The sequence below is a fragment of the Dryobates pubescens genome, chromosome 34 (genome assembly GCF_014839835.1).
Source record: "Dryobates pubescens isolate bDryPub1 chromosome 34, bDryPub1.pri, whole genome shotgun sequence".
Taxonomy (NCBI): domain Eukaryota; kingdom Metazoa; phylum Chordata; class Aves; order Piciformes; family Picidae; genus Dryobates; species Dryobates pubescens.
This window is the reverse complement of record NC_071645.1, coordinates 3,522,640-3,545,062: the sequence shown is the minus strand read 5'-3', so window position 1 is coordinate 3,545,062 and position 22,423 is coordinate 3,522,640. Positions and strand designations below refer to the sequence as shown.

General features: G+C 45.2%; 1 long non-coding RNA gene across 1 annotated transcript in view; it reads left to right on the top strand.

Moving 5' to 3' along the window:
- Positions 1-8,757: 8,757 nt before the first annotated feature.
- Positions 8,758-22,423, top strand: part of LOC128898861 (uncharacterized) — an 85,674-nt gene continuing 72,008 nt past the window's right edge. Inside the window, exons 1-2 of the long non-coding RNA XR_008463002.1 lie at positions 8,758-8,981; positions 12,961-13,009. This is a non-coding gene — a long non-coding RNA (uncharacterized LOC128898861). The remainder of the gene's footprint in view (positions 8,982-12,960; positions 13,010-22,423) is intronic.

Sequence of the window (22,423 nt, the reverse complement as noted above, 5' to 3'; positions counted from 1 at the left end):
GGCTTCCCTCTTTTTCCCCCCTTCTTTTTCCCCCCTCTTTTTACTGTCAGGTCTTATTGAATCATAGAATGGCTGAGGTTGGAAGGGACCTTAGAGATCATCTATTCCAACCTCCCTGCCATGAGCAGAGACACCTCTCAGCTAGACTCAGCTGCTCAAGGCCACATCCAACCTGGCCTTGAACAGCCCCAGGAAGGAGGCAGCATATTTCAGAGTCTCATCACCCTTGTACTGAAGAACTTCCTCCTCAGATCCAGCCTAAACCTACTCTCCCTCATCTTAAAACCATTCCCCCTTGTCCTGTGTCTAGACACCCTCATGAAAAGTCCCTCTCCAGCCTTCCTGTAGGATCCCTTCAGGTATTGGAAGGCAGCTCTGAGGTCCCTCTGGAGTCTTGTCTTTTCTAAGCTGAGCAGCTCTAACTCCCTGAGCCTGTCCTCATAGCAGAGGTGCTCCAGCCCTTGCATCGCCTTTGTGGCCTCCTCTGGACTCACTCCAACAGCTCTGTGTCCTGAAATTTAGCTCTTTTGAGATTGCAGACACGGCACAAATGGTGTGGCTCAACTCCTTCAGAAGAACTGCACTTCACCAGCATGTCTCTACAAGCATTCATCACATGTGCCTCTGCACACAAAACACGTAGCCTTGAGACAGCTCTGTCCTGTGAGAGGGGAAACAAATCCCCCGAGCTCAAAGCTGGGGTTTTCTTGGCGTGGTTTCTCTTTTCTGCTCCCTCAATCAACTTTATTTTGCCTGGGATATAAACCCATAGGTTGTCAGAGGAAATGCTGGCTGTCATTTATTATCCTACAGTAAGCCTCTGGAAAAAAAAATCACAGCAAATCTAATTTATGAAATTGAAAAAGTATTACAGGTCAGGAGGAAAACAGAGAGTCCAAATGCTTGAGAAATGCAAAAGAAAAGTCAGCAAATAAGCGTGAAGCACAGCTTCTAATTGCAGTGAAACATATGATGGACTGCTGATCAGGTTGGCTCAGCTTGTGTGCAACCAGGGCTGGTCACTTTGTCCTTAGCAGAGCTGGAGCTCAGGCTGAGCCATGCATGTGGTGGGGTCATTCCTGGCAGGTAGCATCCTGCTCTGATGGGACAGTCATAGAATCATAGAATCAATAAGGTAGGAAAAGACCTCAAAGATCATCAAGCCCAACCTGTCACCCAACACCTCATGACTACTAAAACATGGCACCAATTGCCACGTCCAATCCCCTCTTGAACACCTCCAGGGATGGGGACACAACCACCTCCCTGGGCAGCACATTCCAATGGCTAACAACTCTCTCTCTGAAGAATTTTCTCCTCACCTCCAGCCTGAACCTCCCCTGGCACAGCTTGAGACTGTGTCCTCTTGTTCTGGTGCTGCTTGCCTGGGAGAAGAGACCAACCCCCTCCTGGCTACAACCTCCCTTCAGGTAGTTGTAGAGAGCAAGAAGGTCTCCTCTGAGCCTCCTCTTCTGCAGGCTAAGCAACCCCAGCTCCCTCAGCCTCTCCTCATAGGGCTTGTGCCCTACCATCCCACTGGTCCTCATAGGGTTTGTGCCCTATGAGGACCAGAGGGATGGTAGCAGAGATTTTGAAAGTGCTGTGCTTCACAAGAACTGCTCTCTGCCCTCCTGTCCTAGCAGAGCAAGTACTTTGCACCATCTTCAAAGTTAAACTTTCTTATGGTTTAATTTTTAATGTGTCTGGATTAACTGCTGCATTCTGCACAGCATGCCAGCTGCTCATATTTAGTATTTAATCACACTATAAATGCAGTAAGTCCTTCTCTATTTAGTAGATCCTGAAGCTGGAAGAGATATTTTGACTGGTCAATCTTTGTATGCAATCCCACAGTTTTACTCCTTGCCTCCGAGTTCTGCTGCTGGCATTGACTGAAGTGTAACTTTAGCAGCAACAGTGACAGTCCCAAAGCAGCTTAAAAAATCTGTCCAGATTTGAATGAATTTGTAGAGTGTGTGCCTTCACTGTACCTCCACAAAAATCCCTTCTGCAGCATGGATGCTAAACATTAGAGAGGCTGCCCTGAGCAGAAAGATGATGTCAAAATCACAGAATTGTTAGGGTTGGAAGGGACCTCAAAGATCATCTACTTCCAACCCTCCTGCTGTGGGCTGGGACACCTCACACTACAACAGGTTGCTCACAGCCACATCCAGCCTGGCCTTCAAAACCTCCAGGGCTGAGGCTTCCACCACCTCCCTGGGCAACCTGTGCCAGTCTCTCACCAGCTTCATGGGGAAGAACTTCTTCCTAACGTCCAGTCTGAATCTACCCATTTCTAGTTTTGTTCCTCCCTCCTAGTTCTGTCATTACCTGATACCCTAAAAAGTCCCTCCCCAACTTTCTTGTAGCCCCCTTCATATACTGGTAGGCCACAATAAAGTCTCCTCAGAGTCTTCTCTTCTCCAGACTGAACAGCCCCAACTCTTTCAGTCTGTCCTCATAGCAGAGCAGCTCCAGCCCTCTGCTCATCCTCGTGGCCCTTCTCAAAATGCAGGATTGTATCACCCTCCCTTTGAGCTGGACTGCTTTGCCTTTGATACCAGCTCTGAAGCTTCCTTCTTCAACATCCTTTGCTCCATTTTCTGGTACCTCTAGTCCAGTGTTGTGATCTCCTGGAGGCACCTCTCCTGGGGGCGTTTGTGTACACAGCATTATCTCAAATCAGGCTGAGTTCTTCCACCTGTGCAGGCTGCCCACTTGCTGGCTGAGTGTCAGTACGAACAAGGTCTCCAGGGTCACATTTTTCTCAGCACAAGGTAGGAACAAGCTTTTGCTGAAGTAAATGGGAATGAAAAGAGGAAACAACAACAGAAAACTTCTTAGGAAACTCACATCTGTTTGTTCTGCCAACACAGTCTCTGTGGTTTGCTCTCTGGGAGGTGTCCAGCAAGGCTGTGTTATGTGATACATTCTCAACACCAGCCCCACAGCTGCTTCCTTCTCAGAGCTGTGCTGATCTGCTGTCCTTCACTGGTTTTCCCTTGTGGCTGTAGCGCATTGTGACACCTGGGGCTTGCCACTTCATAGAGGACCTCTTCTCTGCAGAGCTCGGTACCCACAGATGCTGGCTGATGTCTCCTCCAGATCTGGGTCCTGTGGGGCAGTCTCCTGATAGGAAGCCCACACTGGAGCAGGATTATTCTGAAGGACTGCAGCCTCTGGCAACCCATGATCTTTTTAATCTGTTTTTTACCTACCCCCCCATCCCTCTAAGGAGGAGGATTGAGAGAGCAGCTGGGTGGGCATTTGATGTGGGGCTAAGATTAACCTCCACAATTGGCTCTTAAAGTCACCCCTGAGTTCTCCCATGTCAGCCAGACCATCCCTGGATGCCCAATAGCCTCTCATGGGGCTGTTAAAATTAGAAGTGGAAAGGACTGGGTGTTTCTCCAGACACTCAGAGGCAGAACATGCATTTCTTGAGTTCCAGCAGGAATCTGGGAGCCCAACTCCTGCTGAAAACCAATAGACTTGAGGCTTCTGAGTCACTTAAGTCCTTTTGAAAAGCTTCTCCATAGCCAAAAAGCTAACATTACACTTAAGAAGACCAGAAACGGAGCCCCACCCTTTATGGTCTTTCTTTAATTTGTCCTTTCCCACTAAGAATTGAAGGATGGAGACATTTGAACACCAAGAACAATGAAGATGAGAACCAGCAGACAAGCACCCCTTGGGAAATCCTGTTCTTTCTCACTGGAGAGCTTGGGGTGGCCATGAGGAATCGTCGACAGGTAGGGCTGAGCTTGCCATGGAGTAGCGCTGGCACATGGAGCACTGCCTGCTGCTTGCATATGGTGGAAAAATCAGGATGAGTCTCCAATTCCTCTGGGCAAAGAAGATGCTGTAAATAGCATGGCCAAGTTTCAAGCTCTCACAGTACAGTGGGAAGCAATCCAGGCTTTACTGGTGTCAGGAAGGAGAGCAAAAATGCATTTTATGCATCCTAGGGGGAAAAGAGAAGCAAAGCTCTCCCAGCTGGATCTGTTAGCTCTGGGAGGGGCAACCATTTGGCTCTCATTAAACGTGGCATTGCCTGAAGTAACAATAGTTCCCTGTTGGATCTTGGTGAACGTGCGTTGGTGGGCTCTGTCATTCACCCCAGGAAGGACTGATGCCATGCCAAAGCCTGTTTCAGGTCTGAGCCTTAGGGCACAGCTTACTGGGTAAACAGAATGTGCAGGCAGCATCCCAAACTCCAAGTGGTTTCTCTATCCAAAGCCTGTACAGATCCTTGTAGGCTTTTTGCTTACCCAGGCTTCCCCCAGCCCTTGTCCTGGTGCCTACAGGAGACTGTGTTCCCCTTTCTCCATTGCTGATGGTCCATCTGGGAGTTATTTAATAGCTTCTAGGCATAGGACATGTCTCTTTTTTCTCTGCTCCTTTGCAATCCTGCCCTATTCTTCACTCTTTAAAGGCCCTACTTGAGAACCTAAAGGGTGTTTAAAGATCTCATTCCCACTTCAGTTCAGTTTTCACTGTCACCTGGTAGGTCATCCTTCAAAGAAAGCAGTAATCCTGTGTCAGGACAGAATGTGTATCACAGGATCACAGAATTGTTTTAGTTGGAAAAGACCTCTAAGATCGTTGAGTCCAACCAGCAACCCAGCACCACCATGGCCACTAAACCATGTCCCAAAGTGCCATGGACAAAGGTTTCTTGAACACCTCCAGGGATGGTGACTTCACCACCTCCCTGGGCAGCCTGTTCCGATGCCTAACCACTCTTGCAGCAAAGAAGTTGTTCCTAATCTCCAACCTAAACCTTCTCTGGCACAATGTCAGGTCATTTCCTCTCCTTCTATCACCTGATATTAGTGCGAAGAGAACAAATTCAACCTCCTTTCAGGGAGCTGGAAGGTCTCCCCTTAGCCTCCTTTTCTCAAGGCTGAACAACCCCAGTTCCCTCAGCTGCTCACCAGCCCTGTTCCTTAGACCCTTCCCCAACTTTGTTGCCCTTCTCTGGACACACTCCAGCAACTCAATGTCCTTCTTGGAGTGAGCTGAGCTCACCTTGAGGCACAGGCATTGCAGCTTTGGCATACACTGCTCCATGTAGTTTTCACATAATTCACAGGAGGGAATAGTTTTGTGGACTGGGATGCCCTGTGTGCTTTTTCCTTCCAGAAGAAAACTGGAGCTAGAGTGTTTTCCATTTGGACACAGGACTCGTCTGAGAGCTAGGCCAACACTGTGCTAAATAAATCATCGTGCCAACTGCTTATGGGTAATTAGGCATGAAGGGAATCAGCAGTCTGCTCCCTCTGTAGTGACTCACAGACAGCATATTTGCAATGTGCCTTTAGCTTCCAGGGCTGTGATGCTTGCAAGGAAAATGGATCCTGAGCAGCACACAGCAGCCTTCAGTCACTCAGTAGCTCTATCACCAGTGTTATGGGGAGGACATCTGTGGTTGCAGCTTGAGTGTCTGGGTAAGTGAACTTCATGGAGCAGTTCTATTGTAAGTGCCAGGGAAGGCTGAAGCACTTGTTCCTTTTGTGGGTACCTGTGGTGTTCATGCTGTGACCAGCAGGTTACCATCACAGAGTCATGCCACAATGATGAAGCACACATAGAATCATACAGTCAGAGAATTGTTTGGGTTGGAAAGGACCTCTAACAACATTGAGTCAAAATGTCAACCCAACACTACCATGGCTATTAAAACACATTCTGAAGTGCCATGGCCACGGGTTTCTTGAACACCTCCAGGGATGGTGACTCCACCACCTCCCTGGGCAGCCTGTTCCAGTGCCTGGCCACTCTGGCAGGAAAGAAATTGTTCCTAATCTCCAACCTAAACCTCTCCTGGTTTCAGGCAATTTCAGGCAATGCATACTCCTAAGGTGTTTCAGTGCTGTGTCCATTGGTTTGACTCCTGCTTCTGGTGGCAATTCAAGCTCCTGGATGCTCTGTCAAAGTAGGTAGGTGCCTTGCTCATCCTTGTGTCTAAACTCACTGCAACTCTTTGCTCAGTGAACATGTGTTTAGACCTTGGGATCATCACTTCAGAGCTTCAAGGTAACTCCTTGCAGTCAGGAATAAGTTGCACCATCCACTTGCTTTCAGTGTCTCAGGCTCAATGGACACCTCATAGATTTAGTTCACAGGATCACAGCATGTCAGGGGTTGGAAGGGACCCAAAGAGATCATTGAGTCAAACCCCTTGGCAGAGCTAATGAGAGATAGTCCAGAGACAAAATTGCAATCTAGCTGCCTGTTAGGAAATTCCCCTGTTAGGGACTTTCCTGACCAAAGGAAAACTTTGAGTATGAAGTGGAAATGTACCATAAGGCAAAGTTTTTTGGTCAGTGCATTTGGGTTTAATTAGCCCACCAGGGCTGCTTTTCTAAATTTGCAGGAAACTTTCTGTGGGGGATTTCCAACATGTCTTCAAGTTCAGTGTGCTGGAAATACAGCACAGCTTGGGTTTGTCATGCAGTCCTGGCACTTTTCCTTCTGTGATCTCGACTGCACACAGGAAGAGCAGGGATGTGTGGGCAACAAAACTATTTTTCAAACACCCAAACACTTGGTTGCACTTCAGAGAAAAGGACCCACAGTGGTTCTGACACCGCTGTGCACTGATGACATTTGCAACCTACATTGGCTGTAGATTCTGAGAGCCTGTGCCATTTGGAATCCAGAGATTTGAACAGCACCAGAACAAGAGGACACGGTCCCAAGCTGTGCCAGGGGGAAGTTTAGGCTGGAGGTGAGGAGAAAGTTCTTCCCAGAAAGAGTTATTTGCCATTGGGATGTGCTGCCCAGGGAGGCGGTGGAGTCACCATCCCTGGAGGGGTTCAGAAAGAGATTGGATGTGGCACTTGAAGCCAAGGTTTAGTTAGTCAGGAGGTGTTGGGTGATAGGTTGGACTTGATGATCTCTGAGGTCTTTTCCAATCTTATTGATTCTATGATGATCTCTGCCTCTGTCTGTCCTGTTCAAATCAGGACCCACAGCCTTGTGAATCATAGAATTGTTTTGGTGAATAAAACCTCTGAGATTACTGAGTCCAAACAGCAACCTTCCATGTACAGGACATGGAACTGCTGGAGTAGGTCCAGGGGATACCATGAATATGATCAGAGGACTGGAAAAACTCTATGGAGACAGGCCGAGGGAGCTAGGGCTGTTCAGCCTGGAGAGGAGGAGGCTGTAGGGAGACCTTAGAGCAGCCTTCTAGTACCTGAAGGGGGCTATAAGAAAGTCAGGGAGGGACTTTTAACAAGGGCTTATTATGACAGGACAAGAGGGAATGGATTGAAGCTTGAGGAGGGCAGATTTAGACTGGAGATTAGAAATAAATTTTTTAGATGAGGGTGGTGAGACACTGCAAGAGGTTGCCCATGGAGGTCATAGATGCCCCTTCCCTGGAGGTGTTCAAGGCCAGGCTGGATGACACCTTGAGCAAGCTGGGCTGGTGGGTTGGACCTAGATGATCTTGAAGGTGCCTTCCAACCCAAACCATTCTATGAATTTATGAATCTGTGGCCATTAAACCAGGTCCCAAAGTGCCATGGCCACGCATTTCTTGAACCCCTGAAGTGAAATGTGGGGTTGCTCAGACACTGAGGTCACAATTGGCTTCTAACCTATTTTAAAATGCAGAGTGATATTCATTACCTTAGAGGCCTTAGAACGATAATGACCCATCCAGTGCTCCTTACTCTCACAATATTATGGCTCTTGTTATTTCATTGTAATTCTTACAGCACTTTGTGTTCCTCTGAAGGCTGTGACACGGCTGTTGGGGCCAGCACAGACTCCATTACAAAGAGGCTGAATTGCTAGTCCTGTCGTGGAGGAGAGCTGAGAGTTAAGTGTGACCTCAAGGAAAACAGCAGAAAAAAACTTGAAATGTAATGGAAAGCTTTAAAAATCACTGATGAAATTCGGTCAGATTGCTCTTCTTCAGCAAATGCTGTGAGGAGGGGGATTTCTGCTGCGCAGTGTTGGAGCACTCAGACGCAGCAATATCGTCAGCTGCAAACTGAAGTGCCAAAACCAGTCTGTCCTGTACAGGTCACTGAAGTAGACACAGCTCTTGCCTGCAAGCATTTGTAATCTAAAACCCCAGCACTATTCCCACTGAAGGCAGTGACAAAACTCCACGAGGCTGCAAACGGAACAGGATTAGGTCCTAACTAAAGAAAAGTCACTTCCCCCCCTTCGCCCTCCCCTCCAAATCCTATCCCCCCCCGTTTTCATTTTGTCACCAGATACTCCTTACCTATGACAAATCCAAATAACTTTTGTCCAGGAATCTAATGACCTAATTTTGTCTGGAAAGCTTCTTTCTGCAATGTTCTTTCCTCCCTTTAAAGTGGGTTTGGAAAGAGAAGATTTGCAAGAGAATTCCCATCTGTTATTGAAGCATTTAATCATTCTTTAAAAGCCAGTGCAGTTTTATTTTCTCTGGGGAGCGAGCAGCATTAGCTGAAGCATAAAGCAAACTATACCAAGTGGAGAAAAAACTCACCCTGATGTCCTGTTTGACAAACTGACCTGCAGGTCACAACCTGAGTTTATTGATCTGTGGGGCCTTGTCTGGGTGTCGGGCATGTTTTCTGGACTTTGGTTTCAGCTGCATTCCTCACTTCTGAAAGAGTAGGGGGTGTGGATTTCTACTCGGAGTAACCACTGGGAAGGAAGTAATGTTCATTAAGTGTGCAGGCAGTGCAGGACTAAGCATGCTCAGTGAAAAAGCTTTTCTCCTTTGCCTGTCAAGCCCAATGTTTGAACTCATTCCAGAATGCCGGATTTACTTTCCACGGAGAAACAGTACCTGGCTGGACTGCATTTTTCTCTCCCTCCTTAGCCACCGGAAGATCGGAAACAATATTCTTTTGATGCTCAGTGCAGGCTCAGTAATGCAGTGCGTGCCTGTGTGCAAGTGTGACTCCTGCAGTGGAGAAGGAAGACAAACTTTGCTACCTTGTGAAACGAAGACTTCTTAGGTCAGTAAGAGGGTGCAGAGAAACTAACTTTTCCCAGCAGCTTTTGACTCCTAACTAACGCTTTTGTTTCCTGCTCTCCGATCCTTTAGCGCAGCTGAACTTTGGGGAAAGTTGAGCAGCTTTCTGATTGCTCAGCCTCCCCGGGAAGGTGAAGTTGTTGTAAGTGAAAAATGTTAGGGGGTTTCTAGCAGCTGAGCTGAATTTTGGGGAATATTTGAGTTGCTGGGCTGATAGAGGTTTGGTTTCTTTACTTTTTCTTTTCTTTCTTCTTTTCTTCCCCCCATGCCCCCCCCCCGCCCCCCAGTGGTTCCTACAAACTCGATCCTTTGCTTCCAGCGTGTGTGTGCGTGCGTGTGTGTGTGTGTTAAAAAGACTGCTCCCCCCTTCTCTCCCCGCCCTCCCTCCCCCTTTTAGAGCTGAAAATGAGACTTGTTCTTGAATAATAAACTCTGTAAGTTATCAAGCAAATCTTGTGGCTTGCTCATGTGATCACTTCCAGCCTTAGCAGAGATGTTTTGCCTTTTAATATGGTCGCAGTTCTTGCTGCAATGTGAATTGCCAAAACTGTTAGCAGAGGAGTGGGAGAAAGCAATTTTACTTGATCACAACATGCTTTAATGGAGCAGACTGTTGCACTTTCAAAATTTTAAGTGCTGTCTCTCTCTCTCTCTCTCTCCTTTTGGATTTTAAAGGCATATTTAGAACTCCTGTCTCTTGAGGCTTTGAAATATTCCCAACCTTGGGAAAGGGAAGGGGAATACTTTTTAGTATTTTTGGAGGGGCTTTGTGCTTGCCTAATGGAGATTTTTCTGAACCTAGGCCAAATGGTCAAGAAACAAAATGAGCACGGAATAAGAAGTGAAATGGACTCCAAGAATTAGAAACTGGCTGTCATTAATGATGGCTTGGGGCAGGTCAGAACCATTTGGCAGCTCCTGGTGTTAAATTTTGTCCCCTGACCTTCTTCAGAATGGTTAAATTGCTTATCAGAAGTTAGCATTGGGTTTTGTGAGTGCAAAGGATCTGCACAGCCTTCAGTAGCTGATTGGCAGGAATTTTGTGAATTTGAGACAACTGAAGCCAACCCCAAAGCAAGCTCCTTGTGTTTAAAAGCTCTGCATTTGCTATGTGCTCGTTTTAAAGTGGAAGTTGCTTTGCCATGTGGAGGATCTCCGCAAGGAAAAGAAAAGGGCAGCAGGTTAGTCACGATGCATGCTCCCAGTTGCAGGCTTAGAAGTGTGTAATATCTTTGCAAACTACAATAGGTCATGCTGCTGCTCCCCATCCTCAGCTGAAAACTCTGCAGAAAACCCTCCTCAGCATCACTGCTTTGCAAAGGGTAGGACAAGAGCAAAGTGGAAGTGGCTGGGTTGCACCAGGTCTCTCTGTTGATTCCCACCAGGGTTACCTGCCGCGTGTCCATGGAGGGATGGGGAGCAGCTAGGCCAGGCAGAAGGCATCTGCAAACGACCGAAGCTGAGGCTCTCTGATCTTTCTTTATGTTTACTCCCTGACATCCAAGGGAGTTTTTGATAAGAGAAGTCTGGGAAAATGTCTTTGCTTTTTCCTTCCCCCCCACCTTTGATTTAGCAACATGCAGGGGATTATGGAGGCAGTCAGGGCTGTGCTGCAGATGGACGTTGGCTTGGTGTGGCCACAGCTTAATCTCTCCCCTCTTTGCATGCAATACCTCCATTTCCTTAGCTGCAAAACAGGGAGGGTGACCAGGAGGGTCTTTTGTGAGGTACTTTGCATATTTATGGCAGAAAAATGCCTTATACATTCAGAGAAGTGATAAGCCCTGGCTGCAAAACTGCACATCCTGCTTGGAGAATTGAATGAGAACTTTTGGACCTCAGATCCACGGATTTAGATCCTTTTAGTTACAGTAGAAAAGCAAAATGTTGTCCTTGCCCAGACACAAGCAACATGGCCTCCTCCATCCTATTGTTCATTTCCAGGTATCCAAATCCAGCAGCTTTGTAGGAATTCCTTTCGCATGTAAAATGTAATTAGGGAGAGGAAATTTGGGGGGGGATTATTTCACTTCCTGTCCTAGGGTTGAGATTTTGCAATTTATAGGCTTGCAGAAGCTATGAGTGGAAAACAACTCTTGGGCTACGTCAGCCCAGACCTTTACAGACCTACCTGTGGTGTATAACAGTAAAGTCCATTCGATGGGTATCAACCAGGCTTTGGCCAATCAACCATTTAACCTCCTGCTCATCTTTATTATCACCTTTCATCTTCCCAGCTATTCCCAATACAATTCCACTGCTGTTTGTTGGTTGAATTGAAATCCCTTTCTATTTTTTTTTGAAACAAGGGAGGGAAATTCCATGATTCCTGGAAAGGCACAGATCTTTCTAAGGTTTCTTTTACCTCCTGTTGCAAATGTGTGCAGCATAGTTTTCTGTCTTTCATTTGTCTGCTGAATCTTGGCTTTTTGAATAATTTAAAGAGGGGGGGTGGGGGGAACTTAAAATGCATCTCTCCTCTCTGAGTTCCATATGTGAGCTTGCTCTTTGAAATGGAGGCACATCATCTGTAACCAGCCATGATCAATAGGTAGAGATGAAATTTGAATAGAGAAAGCAGGAGATGCAGATTTGGTGTTGTCTTGAAGCTTTGCTGCGAGTCTGTGTCTGTCCTGGGATGTGCAGAGCAGAAGCACAATCATCTTGGGTTTCTAGAAGAGTTAATTGTGGCAGCTTCCTTGTTTCAGTGCTTACACAGAGACATCCTGCTAAGGCCTTTTTTCTTTTTTTTTTTGAAGATGGTGCTAGTTCAGAGCATTTTTTAAGTATCAGGATGTCAAGACCCATCTGAAACACCCTGGCTAAGTCACTTGGAAAAGGAAGCCAGCTGGTATCCAGCACTGCTAGGGAAAAACAGACCCCAACTGGGTGTATCTCTAATGGGTCATTCTTGACCTGCAGATGCTAAATGTGATCTGCTCAGATAATGTGCTCTTGTGATTATTGGAATGTTCTCCAAAGCTGGGCAGGACTTTCCGTATCACTAAGGGCAGTGAAGTCTAAAACAAAGAGGGGATGATTTATTGTAGAGAAAGCTGCACTAGGTGACATTCTGTCTCTTTTGAGGAAGCACAGGGTTTGCACTACATGTCAAAATGCACAACTCTATTTTTTCCTGTCTGGCATAGAAGTGCAAGGCAAAAGCTGATAAGGGTCCTCCAGGCAGTATTTTAGAGTCTCTCATGCAGCAATGTGGATTCTTACCCTGTGCTTTGGGCCTTGGGAAGAGCCAAGGAACAGCAGAGCAAGTCATTGTAGCCCCTTCTGTCTAATGTTTGTTTTGAGGCAGATGATCTTGGTCATTCTTGGGTAGATCTTGAATGCACCTTTCATTCCTCACTTCCACCCTCCCCAAGAGTGCCACGTGAAAGTAGCTGCAGGGAATGAAACAGGCAGGAGCTGGAAGTTAAAAACATCTTTAAAAGTTCATAGTAAAACTGTTCCTCTCACCTGTAACTTCTGGTGGAGGTTGCATGTCTACAAGTAACCTTTTCACCAGTGGAGATTTTTTAACTCCACTACTCTGGTGGAACCACATCTGAACTTGTCCCCTTGGTTACCTCTGTCTGAGGTCTGTTACTGAGCCAGTCACAGCCACATGTAGAGCATCAGTGCCCAGCATTATTGCAGGGCCAGCTGAAGAGCCAGAGGTCTGCTTTGCTGAAGAGCTGAAGTAGTGCCTCAGCCTTTGAGCAAAAGCTCTGTGCACTGGTTTAAGGAGCCGTCCAAGGACACAGAGGACTTCAGAGCAATGACACAAATGATTTCTGAGGGACATTTTTCCTCAGGGTGTTGATTTTATTGTAATTTTCCCTACAAGGCAGAGAGATGCTGCAGGTATTGGCACGTCGTTGCTGTGTGTTTGAGACTGCAAGCCAAAGAATCCTTCAGTGCAGCTCTGGTATTAATGGTGAATTCCTCCATTTATTTTTTCTTTACAGGTAGCAGTGGAACTGAAAATAATCCTCTTTGTCCACAGACTCCACAAATGTAAGTACAAATACAGTTCAAAACAACACTGGATTTCACCCAGAGGTGGAATTGAGAGTCTAATGCTGTAAGAGCAGTGTACCTGCTAATGTGGTGTGGGGTTTCAGAGAAAGCAGACCAACGAGGAGGCTATGGGAATGTTAAACATATTTGACATTTTCTTGCTGGCTTTGCACAAAATCAGGGCTCATTTGCAGCAGATCTTGCTGCACTTGGGCCAAAGTTGTCTCTGGAGAAATCTGGGAGGGACAGAAGAGGGGAAAAGCTTTTAGCTCTGTCTATGGAGAAACCTCCTGGGTAGCAATTTCAGAAAGTCCTGAGGGACTGGGGAGTCTAATCCCTATTTTAAGAAGTATTGTGGGACCTTAAATCAGGCTTTAAAGCTTTTAGGAACCTGAAAACTCAGGTAGGAACCCTGTGGGAGCTGTGAAGTGCCTGAACAGGTTCTGTGCCTCACTTTGAGAGTTAATTCTTAACATGCCATAGGGGCACTGGTGAAAACCATGAGACTCCTGCATGGATCTTCATACATCCCACCCCCTTATAAATCTTCTGTCACCTCATTTCTGAGGAACTGTGATTCATAAAGCCTGAGTTGAAGGTTCTCAATGGACATAAGTGATTTTGAATCTATTATCCATTGCTTGAAGTGAAAGCAAGGAATGCAACACACGGTATCAGTATTTCTTGTTGCCTTGTGGACTCTTTGCTCTGTTCACCGAAGTTCAGGGGATGTTTTAGTTTGAGGCTTCAGTTTCTGCCACTTGAGGGGCTGTAAAATCGAATCTGGAGGTCCGTGCAGCTTCTGATCTCTGTAAAAGTTTGTGAGAGTTGTAACCTGCAGCAGAATTCTGCATCTGGATCTCCTTCCCGGGCAGAGACGCAAACAGGCAAAACTTTTCTGCATCGAAATGCAAATTCCCCAAAGAAGTGGGGGCCTCTCTGAATTGCCTCTGTGTTGCTCTTGGGGTTCAGGTGGTTTTAAAAATGAGCTTTGTGTTCCCAAGGCAGCAGGGACTGGGGTTTCTCCAAAGTGCCTTTGTTTGGGTATATGTAAAGCTATCAATGCGTCATTCTTTCTGCTTCAGCTGTTAGAGACTCCCATCTTCTCTATTGATTTTACCCAGAATGCTTGCTGCCCTTGAAGGTGTGACCTGTACCTCAGGCTAATTTATTTCTGTCATGGCTGCAGCATTTTTTAGAGGGCAGTGGGGGTAGGAGAGAGAACAATGAATTCAACATGGAATATAAATCCCAAGTCTGTAGCCTTCAGACATTCCAGTACATAGCCCTCTCCATTCTCCCATTTGGCATTCTGCACGGTCTTGGATTAAAAGGGAGAGGGGGTGGGGGTGGTGGAAAAAGAAGCAGGCATTTGTCTAACTAATCAGGTGAGCCATTCTGGAGTAATCCCTTTGGTCACACATACTGGCATGGATATTAAAATTTTGCCAGTGTTCTAAACCATTTACAATGATGTCCTGGTTTATAAAGCCCAAATGAAAAGCCTCACCTTGATGGTCTTGGATCTGAGCACTGTTGTTTTAATCCCTTGAAATCTGTGCTGTGGAATGTGGATGGACAAAGACTTGGGGTTCGTGCTGGAAACTTATCTTGAACCTTTTTTTGGGGGGGGGTGGGGAAGGGAGTAATGGGGTTTTAAAATGGGTTTTATTTTATTTCACCTTATATAAGATAGTCTTTCCTGGTCAGGTTTTACAGACAGCAAAGTGAAACATAAATGATGGGGAAGCACAGAAGTTTAGGCTCTACAAACACTGAACTTAAGCACCTGGCCCCTTTCATTATCCTGTTGAAATAAGGGGATTTTATTCTCATGACCTGCCTCTGTAGGTCTTGATCCCTCCTGCCCCTCCAGGGCAAACATGTTGCTTCCAAATTCTCCCATAGAAAAGCTGAGCATCATGTGAGTCAGTGGGCTGTGGAGAACTTTGTTAAACTGGTGCTGTGTCCTCCTCTAGATGCATGCAAACACTGAGATAGATTGGGTGGTGTTTTACGGACCCCCTCCTCCCACCTTGCTTGGGTTTTTGATCAATAGCCACTCAGTCCTCTGAAATTTGAGATACAAAGTAGTGCACCCATGATGATGATATTGATTTCCTGGACTGGCTGATTAGACCCTGCAATTCAGGCCAAAGTTTGGTGTTCAGTTTGGAGTTCATTGAGTTCTCCAGCAGAGGAGAGGCAGCTTTAAGGGGCTTTAGCAAAACACAAGCTTCACATAAAGCAAAGCTACTGCCTTCCTTGGAAATTTAGGGCTCATGCTTCAGAACAGTTGACCCAGGAGTACCTGGCCAGGGGTTACTGCTGTGGGTCAGGGCAGGGAGGCCAGCTGGGAAGGTCAAGCTTCAGAGGAATGCAGAGTGCTCTGGAGTTGAAGTGTATGAGATTTCCAGGTGATTTGCTGGCAGCCACTGCAGCAGAGAGCACTAAATTAGCCTGGGATAACTGAATTCAGTGAAACTTCAACTGGTCTGGCCTGAATTCAAAGTTTATCATTAAATCTTGTTACTTGCCACAGGATTTGGGTTCCACGTGGGTTCACATCTCACAGCCCTAAGTGTTTGGTTTGCTTCCCCCAGACATTTTCTGCAGTGAATCACTCAGAAGCATTTCTACAGCACCTTACTGCTTTGGAGAGGAAAAGTGGGACAGGAGATATCATTTCAGAGGAGAACTGGGAACTGAAAAGCAGGTTTCTGATTTATGCAAGGGGCAAAGGGATGCCAGGCCATAGGCAATGAAACAGTCAGTTGGTATGAAATGCATCTTGCCACACCTCCACTTTCCATTGTGCCAAATGTATAGATATGACCTCAGCCAACATATTGCTTATTACTCATGGAACAAAGCAGCCAGGGCTTGGGCATTCAAGCATGTAGTCTCCTTGTGTCTTGGCATCTTTGTGTTTATAGGTCTCACTCTTTTTTTACTTTGCCCCTGCTAGCAATAAAGTCAAACAAGATCCGGTCTTTTCATAGCACTGTCACTCTCCTAAAACAGAGGGAGGGAGGGAGGAAAAGAAAGGCAGCTCCAATGCAGAAAAGACCTTGTGGTCCTGTAAATGATTTCTTGGGCCCCCCAATGAAAACCTGAAAAAGAGAGGGAGAAATACCAATGCTTAACTGAAAGATGGTTTCAGGCACCCCGTGACTGAGCACAGTGTGTTTGGGTCTGGATGTATCTCTCACTGGTAACAGGTTCAAAGGATTCTGGCTAGAGCCCATCTCATGGTTGGTTGTTTGGTTGGGTTTTGCCACAAATCACCAGAGGAGAGTTGCCCAAAATATTATTTCCCCAATTTTCCCATGAGTATTGCATTTTTGGTTGAAATGGGAAAATACTGGACAGTTTACAGCTTAGAGGGAAGCCTTAAGACTTTGGTATCTTCCACTCTGGCTTAGCAACTATCAAAATGCTTTTGAGATTCAGATATAAACCAATGTGTGCAACTTGGTTACTGTTGTGTGCCTGTCCCTCCATGAAACTCAGGTCTTGGCAGAGGTCTTTGGTTTTTACTGCAGAGGATGTCATGGATAGGATTGAAGTTTCTGCAGTGGACAAGTTGGACTTCTGAGGTTCAATTTCACTTCAGCATAATGATGGGCTCTCAGTTAATTTGTGTTTTCTCCCTGTCATGTGGGATGGCATCAAAAGAAAAATATAATAATTAGAATTCCTAATACCCTCAGTTAAGTTTAGTCCCTCATTGTGTTAAATGTTTTAGGTAGTGAGTGCAATGAGTAAGAGTCCATGACCCCAAAGACATGCATAGCAGGCAGGAGGTGACAAGTGTCACACATTACTGTTGCCAGTTTGCAGATTAATATTTGCCCAGGATGCCAAAACCACACAGCAGAGTGAGGAAGGGAAAATCATATCTTAGGTGGGAAGATGACTAGGTTTTTTGTTTTGCTCTGAGCCTGTGACAGGCCACCATCACTTTGGAGTCTGTCACCAGGCAGTGGTACAGCTCTGGTGACTGCTGTGAGTTTCCTGTAGGGATGTGCTTGCTGCCTTCTCTGAGTGGTGGCAGTGCCTTCCTGAGGAGCTGCTTTGCAATAGGGTTGTCCTCCTTTGGTTTTAGAAATCCCTCAGAACCATCAGCACTGAAACCCTATCCATGTCCCATCTGCTGGCTGTCCTGGAAGTTTTGTGATTGTTCATCCTTTACTCTCTGTCCTGGAGAGGTATTTGTGTGCCCAGTTCAACCCCAGAGGCAGCCACATGTCACTGAAGGGAGAAATGAGTCCCAGGGCTAATGGCAGAAACAGAGAGTAACAGCATGTCAAAGAAATACTGCAGATAAGATGTATGAGGTGTAGTGGGAGACTCGGGGAGCGAAAAGCATTCCAGTAATGCAGCTTGGTGGTTAATATTTAATATCTTCTAAACTAAAAACATCAGTCAAGTCTTCCAGAGTGCAAATGAGGGAAAAATACCTAAAGCTAGGTCTGAGAGAGATGCTTTGCAAAGGAATTTTATCTGTGAGAAGGCCTCTCATATGCTTCCCAGATGTACCATCCCATCTGTCTGTATTTCTTCAGCTGATTATGGAATACATGCATTTATAGCTCAGAGCAAAGGGAGAGCTGATTTCTTTCTAGAGTGGTGTGGATATCACTGGGCTCAAGATAATTAACCATTAAAATATGCACACATAGCCCCACCCTGGTGTTTTGCTGTGAGGGAGTGTGGATGTGGCTCTGAGCAACCTGACCTAGTGTGAGGTGTCCCTGCCCACGGCAGGGGGGTTGGACCAAATGATCTTTGAGGTCCCTTCCAACCCTAACAATTCTATGATTCTATGGAACATTTAGGTGTTAAGGAATGCATATGTGGGAGGGTGCTGGTTGTGATGCTAGATGGCTTAAGGTTGTCATTTGTTGTGTCCAGTGCTGCAGGTATGTGTGTGAGTAAATTGACGCACAGAGCCACAAGGATGATGAAAGGAATGGAACATCTTCTGTATGAGGAGAGACTGAGGGAGCTGAGGGCTCTTTAGCTTAGAGGAGACTCAGAGGTGACCTCATCAATGTTCACAAAGATGTAAAGGGTGAGTCCTGGGAGGATGGAGCCAGGCTCTGCTCGGTGGTCCCCAGTGGCAGCACAAGGGGCAGTGTTGGAAGCTGAGGCATAGGAAGTTCCATGTAAATATGAGGAAAAATTATTTCCCTGGAGGGTGACAGAGCACTGGAGCAGGCTGCCCAGGGGGGTTGTGGAGTCTCCCTCTCTGGAGGTACTCAAAACTCACCTGGATGTGTTCCTGTGTGATCTGCTCTAGGTGATCCTGCTCTGGCAGGGGGGTTGGACTTGGATGATTTTTCAAGGTCCCTTCCAGCCCCTGAAATTCTGTGATTCTGTGAAGATTCATCCGAAGAAGTTGCTTGCAGCTTTTGTGCGGGAGCTGTGTGCAGCTGAATCCCAAGAGAGATCCTGGCCTAAGCGTAATGTGTCTTGTACCTTCTGTGTAATTGCTGCAGAGAGCTCACTGCTCAGACTGACAAGACAAAGGGAGCATTATTACAGGTTTCCATGCAAAGAGCTGTGGGCTTGTCTACACTGCAACAGGCAGAAGTTAATTCGTATTAAACTAATGATGCATGCACAAAATGCATCAGTTAAACTGCACTGAACCCCTTTGTGATCACTCCTCTGGATGGTGAAAGTGATCTCTTTGCCTTCAAACCTGATTGGCTTCCAAGTGAAACCCAATTAAAGCCACTTTGATTGCAGAGTTAAAAAGGTCTATACAGGGATTTAAATGCAGCTCAACCAACTTAGCTCCAGAATTCATTCTGAGTCCTGTGTATGCTTTATTCACTGGCTTCTGGTAGTGTTTGGATGTATTTTTTGCCTTTGAGCTGCAGGATAATGTGCAAATTTCAACTGCCCTAAAATAGAGTGAAAATGAGATAAAAAGATGAAACAAAATGAATAATAAGATAAAATGAATGACAAGGTGAGAGTTAATAAATAAAACAGAGTAAAAGGAAACAAAATAAAGTGTAAAAGTTAATAACTAAAACAGAGTAAAATAAAACAAAGTAAAATGTAAAATTAAATAAATAAAGCAGAGTGACAACAAAATAAAATAGAAAATTAAATTAATGAAACAGAGTAAAATAAACAAAAAATAGAAGTAACAAAATAAAATAAGAAAATAAAAAGTAAAATTAAAATTAAAAAAAAGAAATAAAATGAAATAAAAAAAGAACTAAAAAAAGAAATATTAAAATAGAATAATAAAATGAAATAAATTTTTAAAGTGAAATAAAATAGTGAAATAAATAAAAATTAAACTCAAATAATAAAATAAAATAAAAAAAGAAAAGTAAAGTAAAATAATAAATAAAATTAAAAGTAAAAGAAAATAACAAAATAAATAAAAAGTAAAAGAAAATACAAAATAATAAAATGTAAAATAAAAGAAAGAAAATTAAAAGTAAGGTAAAATAATCTAAAATAAAGTAAATAAAAAGTAAAATGACATGAAATAAAGTGAAATAATTTGTTGCAGAGAGCATATATGAGATTATTAACCCCAAAGGTGTCAATATCTGAATTCAAGTCATTGTAGCCTAATTTTAAAGGTGCAGCTGCTTTGGAAAGTTTGGGTTTGTAAATGCTGGAGGTGATGCAGTACCCTAGAGTGATGGATACTGAATTCTAGTCAGTGTCATAAGTGGAAATCTAATCTCTGTAAAATCAAGCTCATGGCTTAGCACTGAGTTATTCCATATGTAGAGGAGAAACCTTTTGGCCCAGCAATATCCATGATGAAATTCAGTTAGGTGTGGGTTTGAACCTGTCCAAATCCAGTTGAAACTCCTAAGCTTTAGCACAGCGGGAACTGAGTGGAATGGAATGGAATGGAATGGAATGGAATGGAATGGAATGGAATGGAATGGAATGGAATGGAATGGAATGGAATGGAATAGAACAGAGTACAAAGCATTTAATGAGTCACCATCACTGGAAGTGTTTTAAAAGAGCCTGGATGAGGCACTTGGTGCCATGGTTGAGTTGATTAGATGGTGTTGGGTGATAGGTTGGACTTGATGATCTCAAAGGTCTTTTCCAACCTGGTTAATTCTGTATTCTGGAAGCTCCAGCTAACAATAAAAAATGGAACATGTTCCATGGTTTAGTGTGTGACCAACCTCTGTTCCATGCAGGGTGCAGACCTTGGGCTACAGAAGTTGTTATCCTCTTCCCATTAACACATGGACCCCTTGAACCCAAGCGTACAGGGTGCACTGCAGACTGAAGGCACACACAACATGTGCTAAGGGTTCCTTGGCTGCAATTAAACCACAGATATATGTAGGTCTGTGTAATGGATAGCTAAAGTTTTGCTATTACTGCTGCATTTAGAATTGGAGTTTTTTGACAGACCTGTGATGGGTGGAGGTTTAATAATTCCATATAGATTGGGACCAAGAAAAACAGAGGTCTGTTGAGTTTCATTTCCACTTGTGTCACTGGCTTTCTCTCTGCAAGCTTGAGGAGCAAGTAATTTAAGAGCTCTACATGTCTCAGTTTCTACACCTGTCAGCTGGGGGAATTACTTCACAGGGGGATTGGAAGTATCATTATAATGATACTTGCAATGTGCTTTCATATGCTAGGTAGAAGAGTGGGAGCGTTAACATGTACGAGAGAGAAAGAAAAAAGTAGGTTAGCTTGTCTGAGCTTGTCAGGCTTCTACTGTGTCAGCAAACTCAGGGAGACAAGAGAAAGGAGAGAAAGGGAGATCAAAAGAATACATTAAATTAAAAAGTAAACAGAGAAAGTTAAACTTGAAGTGGCAAGTAAGGAGTTGCACAGGACCTGTTCTGGGCTTAGCTGCGTTAATCTTGCTTTTCCATCACATGCCAGGGCCTTTGGCATCACCAACGGGCCACCAAAACACCACGAATCGATCACTGTATCTACCATGTGGTCTTGACCTCCTGTCAGCTCTGATGAGCTGGCCAAGCTGAGGTTGCTCCACAAGTGAACAAAGACTTCTTGAGGGCAGTAGGGGATGATCCCTCTCCCCGCTCTGGTGTGGGACCTGGTACTGCTCAGATGCTTGGAGATCTTCACTTTCAGTAAGACCATTTGTATTTGTGATTTGTGGCACTTTAGGATGCGATGTGCAGCTGCTCCATACTGTGACAGTGACAGCAATGAGGTAGGGGCTGGGTCCTGGCCTTGCACCATGTCACTGGCAATGGTGATGCCATGTGCTACGGGAAGGACTGTGTGAAAGTGAAGTTTCTGTGTTCTCCCAGCTCTGAGCCAGCCACACTTTAGGGACCCCTCAAAGCACAGGCTGCATCTGCTGCAATGTGTAAAGCTGATGTGGAACTTTTATGTGTTCTTGCTTCTATCACAGACATGAGAGAGTTAATTTACCTTTCTGTGCTTGCAGCCATACTTCTCTGAAAGCTGCTACACTTACACAAAGCAGCAGGACTGGGAAACAGCTTTCAGTGTCTGCATCCCTCCCCCCCCCCCCCCCTTTTTGTTGCGGTGGGAGCAAAAAAAAGTCTCTGTGTGGGGTAGCTGTTTCCTCTGGGCTTTGTCAACACATTCACACGAGGCTGGGCTTCTGCACAAATGTTTCCCTCAGCTTCAAAGTCCATGTTTAAAGAAGGCAGCCCTGTAATGTGGTACTGTTGTGCATCATGTTGTGGTAGCTCAAGAAGTGCTGCTGTCTCCTGCTGGAGGACAGATCAGGCAGATTGATTTGCTGCCTCCCTGTTTCTGTTCCTGCAATATGGATTCGTTTTTGGGAGCAGTGAATGTGTGTTGCAGTCCTTCAGAGCTGCTGTTGCTTCTTAGCATCTTTCAACAAATGTGCCACTGATGTGCTCTCACAGCTGTTGGGACACAAGGGAGAGACATGGTTCTTCCTTTTCTGTCTTTTCCTTACCCTCTGTGTTTTGAAGGTGCACTTTCTTGGGTAGCTGAGGTGACCAGACCTGGATATGAGCTGTGGTTATGTTCTGTTTAGCTTGATCTGGTTATTTTCTCTTTAGCTTGATCTTTCTCTCTGGTCATGAAATGTGTGATAGGATGAGAGGGAATGAATTTAACCTGGAGGAGGGGAGATTTAGAGTGGAGATTAGAAAGAAATTCTTTCCAGTGAGGGTGGGGAGACACTGGAACAGGTTGTCCAAGGAGGGTTGTGGATGCCCCCTCCCTGGAGGTGTTCAAGGCCAGGTTAGATAAGGCCTTGAGCGATCTGGGCTAGTGGGAGATGTCCCCTGCCCATAGCAGGAGGGTTGGAACTAGATGATCTGTAAGATCTCTTCCAGCCCAAACCATTCTACGATTTCATGAATCTAAGAAATAAGCCAAGGAGTCTTCTATAATACGGCAAATTTTGTGCATTGAGTA